This window comes from Leucoraja erinacea, chromosome 9, assembly GCF_028641065.1.
Source record: "Leucoraja erinacea ecotype New England chromosome 9, Leri_hhj_1, whole genome shotgun sequence".
Lineage (NCBI taxonomy): Eukaryota > Metazoa > Chordata > Chondrichthyes > Rajiformes > Rajidae > Leucoraja > Leucoraja erinaceus.
In genome coordinates, this window is record NC_073385.1 from 11,914,348 (window position 1) to 11,919,016 (window position 4,669).

Sequence of the window (4,669 nt, forward strand, 5' to 3'; positions counted from 1 at the left end):
GGACTAGTTTAGATAGGCCGTTTTGGTTGGCATGGGCAAGTTGGGCTGAAGGGCCTGTTTCCGCATTGTTAGACTCTATGACTCAATACCATGTATCCAGGAGCTCAGACTTGTATTTTAGACAGTAGCTAAGATAACACAACTTCTTGAGTTTCCTGACTCAGGTGCGCTTCAATAATTTGGGAAGGGGAAAATCATACCTGCACTACATAATATTTTTGAAAATACGCAGCAAAGGCTTTAGACGACAAGTGTGAGGCAAGCAAGAGCTAGGAATGAAACACAACTGTTGTAGTGTGTTACTGACCAATTTTGCAACAGCTCAATGTGAATTTTGTTTGTAACCTGCAGATGTCGGAAATTTGAAACTAAATCAGAAAAAGCTGGAAAAATTCCGTAGTTCAGGGAGCATCTGTGGAAAGGGAAACGGACTTGAGACTTTAGACTTTAGAGACATACAGTGTGGAAACAGGCCCTTCGGCCCAACGAGTCCGTGCCAACCAACGATCGCCCTGCACGCTTGCACTGTCCCACACACATTTGGGGCTTTTTTTTTTTTACAATTTTACCAAAGCTACTCTACCTACAAACCTGGATGTCTTTGCAGTGTGGGAGGAAACTGGAGATGCTGGAGAAACCATACATACGCAGGTCGCAGGGAGAACTTACAAACTCTGTAGGAGTGTAGGATAGTGCTGGTTTGCTGGGCTAACTGGTTGGCATGGACTTGGTGGGTCGAAGGGCCTGTTTCCGCGCTGTGTCTCTAAAACTAAAGGACAGTTCTAATTTCCTCCTTTCCCATCTATGGCAAAAGGGTGAGGAATAGATCAAATTGTACGATGTTGAGGCTGAAATGTGCACTTGCCCACTATTGCAGGAATTTGTCTTTAAATGTATATAATCCGTTATTATGGATAAAAGTCTGAAATTCCTTTGGATCCATTTAGCGGACAGCGTTCAGCTGTGGGGACAGCTGTTGTGAAATATTCATGCCTGGATGACCAAACGCACGCAAGCCATCTGCCAACCATTTCAGTTCAGAATAATATCTATGTATTTGGACCATGACAAAGCAGAGAAGACATCCCAGGAATTAATTGGGAATTAACAGGGATTAATGTGCTGGTTTGTAGGGTAATAGGCTTGGTAAATGTAAAAATTGGCCCTAGTGGGGTGTAGGATAGTGTTAATGTGTGGGCATCGCTGGTCGGTGTGGACCCGGTGGGCCGAAGGGCCTGTTTCCACGTTGTATCTCTAAACTAAAACTAAACTAAACTGTGCTGTAAGCAATTCCCAGATCTTTCACGGATGAGTGGCCAAGGTTTATAAATGATGCAGGGGTGGCACGGTGGAGCAGTGGTAGAGTCGCTGCCTGCCAGAGACACAGTTTGCGATCCCGACCATGGGTACCACCTGTACTGAGTTTGTACGTTCTCCCCGTGACCACGTGGGTTTTCTCGGGGTGCTCTGGTTTCCTCCCACACTCCAAAGATGTGCCGGTTTGTATTTTAATTGGCTTTGGTAAAAAAAAAGTAAATTGCCCCTAGTGTGTGTGTGATAGTGCTAGTGTATGGGGTGAACGCTGGTCTCACCCTCATGTTCCTATTCAATCTTTCCCCCTTCACCTTAAACCAATGTACTCTGGTTCTCGATTCCACTATCCTGGGCAAGAGACTCTGAGCGTCGCCCCGATCTATTCCTCTCATGACTTAATACACACCTTCACAAAATGGATTAGCGTGAATCTCCACCAGTTATGGGTCTTTGGAGGTGAGCGGGCAGACTGTGAAAAGATACTATGTTTTATTCCCAATACAGATCTGATGTTTTACACCCAAGGCAGGTACTATCGCAACGCTTAAGAAACACTTAGACAGGTACATGGATAGGAGATGTTCAGAAGGATATGGACCAAATGCAGGCAGGTGGGACTAGTGTAGATGGGACACATTGGCCGATGAGGGCAAGCTGTGTCAAAAGACCTGCTTCCACACTATAAGACCCAAGACTATGACATACAAAACAAATCAAAGACGTATACTACTCTCCATACCATTCACTGAAAAAGTTGCCTGGACTGTAGATCCATGATTTTACCTGTAATCATTTCTCATTAATAGTTTTTTCTGTAAATTTTGGTAGTTATACCTGTAGTTCTATGTGTAGTTCTTGACAAAAGCTAAAAAAATAGAAACACATTGTTTATCAACTTTGCAATTAGTTTGTACCCAGGAGATTTGTAGAATACACTCAAGCAGAGATTTTACTTCGGAGTCACGTGAGTGACTTCGTGAAGAACCCCGCTTCCACGCATGCGTGTCATATCGCTACACGCATTGCAACGAGTCACACAGAGGGGAACGGCGTTCCCCAAGCGGGAGAATTTGAAAGTCGGGAACAGCAGGTAAGAGACTCTGCGTTTTCCCTCTTTTACTACTTACTTTTAGGTGGCTGCGGAAAGCCGGCGGGGAGACCCATGGAGGGCGAGCAGCCAGCAGCAGCAACAGCACGAGTTCCCTGGAGGGGAACAACCTGAGCCCGACTTTGCTCCCGCACCGGCAAAATTCGCCTCTCGGCCGGGCGGGAAGCAAAGTAAAGAGGTCCCGTATGCCAGTCTCAAGCGAGACTGACTTGGGACCAGTCGGTAGCAGCCAGCGCAGAGGCTGCGGGACAGACAGCTCGGACCAGCGGTACCGGGGCTCGAAACGCTCAGTGAGTGCAGCGGCACTTATGGAGTCGGAACGGGACGTCCGGGCTGAAAACCTTCTTCACAAGGTAAGGGCCAGGGGATCTATAGGAACAGCCGGGGTTACCGGCTGCGAAACTGCCGCGAAGGACCAGGCCCGTGAATACCGGGGTCGGTCCGAGCGGCTCCAACCCGCAACGGAGGGAACGACGGTCACCAGCGGGAGAAGGAAAGTCGGGAACAGCAGGTAAGAGACCCTGCGTTTCCTTCAACTTACCTTCTAGGTGCAGACATGGACCGGGTCCATGTAAGCTGCAGAAGGCCGGCGGGAGAACCGCGGAGGAGCGGCAGCAGCAGCAGCGGCAGTCGCAGCAGCAGCAGCAGCAGCAGTGGCAGCCGGCAGCTGCAGGAGCACGGGCAGCTGCAGGAGTTGCGGGCAGCTGCAGGAGTACGGGCAGCAGCAGTGACACTGACAGCTGCAGGAGCGCAGGTTGCGGCAGGAGCTGGCAACGGCAGGAGCTGTAACGGCAGGAGCTGGCAACGGCAGGAGCTGTAACGGCAGGAGCTGGCAACGGCAGGAGCAGCATGGGCACATCGATTCCCGGAGGAGGAAAACACCTGTGCCCAACTTCGCTCCAGCACGGTGAGAAAATTCATTTTCAGCAGCAAAGGACTTGGCAGTTGACTGGCTGCAATCTACTACAAGGGACCAGTATGTGAGTGACCAGGTGTAGTATCTGTTCTTATCAGTTTAATATCTGATACGTCCCTTATCTAGGGACCATATATTAAATAAAATCTATAATAGCTGTTATCATCAGTTTTAATGTCTTATATGTTCCTTAGCTAAGGACCATATAAGTAGGAGTGCCCAGAATTGAGGGCATTAGAGTGGGGTTGACCGGCTGCAACGACCGCAAGGGACCAGTACCGTCAGTACGGGTGTGGGTCCCACGGGTCTAAGATAAAGGAGCAGCCAGGAGCGCTGAGAGCGTTGGAGCCGGGTTAAAGGAATAGATGGAATCAGCTGTGCCAGTTATCCTCCACACCGGCCATATCCACTCCACGGAAGGAAGGACAAGCTGGAGAAGGAGGACCGTGGAACAGGGGGCAGCCAGCGGCACTTGGATCAACCGTAGTGGGATCAGCGGTGCCCGATGTCGGCCCCGCACCGGCCAGCTCCATGCGGCCGAGCGGTATGCTGGACACAAATCAAACAAGGTAGTGGACTGAGAAGGGTCCGACTTTGCATAAAACCGCCGGCAACCAGCGCCCGAGAGGGCTGGAGCGGGAAGAAGCGGTGTATGGAGCCTTGCTCCAACGTGATAACCCACAGCAGTACCTCTTTGAGGGCTGCACAATGCTTCTACCCCATCAGAGGGGAGCACTGTGGGTCAGTTCTGGGTTGACTTGCAAGAGGGGTCCGCAGAACAAAAGACAAGTGGGCAGCAGTTAAGCCCCACATGGGTACCCCGTGCGGGACCCTAGAGATCTCTAACTCTATAAAAAAGAGTAGGCAGGTCCCTGATGGGCCAGAGCCTGGTAATACAGCATCCCATGATCCTAACACAGCAGGGACTCTGCTGGACATGGTGGCTGATTACTTTAACCAAGTCAAACATGGGTAGACTTGGATCCAGGATGGCAATAGTATTACTATATGTCTGGCCACAAACGCCAACAGGGAAAAAATTTACAGACACTGGCCAGACATCTGCCACCTGGCAACGGTGAGGCATTACGGGTGCCCAGTGTAAACCAATGCATTTGGCAGCATATGGGGACGAACATCAGGAACCAGGACCTCAAGATCCAGAGAACCTTAAAGGGATTGACGGAAGGCATCATAGAATACACTCGCACCCTGGACTAAATGTAGGTAACCAAAGACCATCTAGACGCACTAGCTCTGTTTAGTAATATGCAATATGATCTGAACTACACATGGAAGGCGGCCATTCAGCCAGCACTGGGACCCCAAAA

At 49.9% G+C, this 4,669-nt stretch overlaps 1 pseudogene; it reads left to right on the plus strand.

Annotated features, from left to right (window-relative positions):
* Nucleotides 1–3,380: 3,380 nt before the first annotated feature.
* On the plus strand, nt 3,381–3,552 carry LOC129700630 (U2 spliceosomal RNA; annotated as a pseudogene).
* The last annotated feature ends 1,117 nt before the right edge of the window (nt 3,553–4,669 follow it).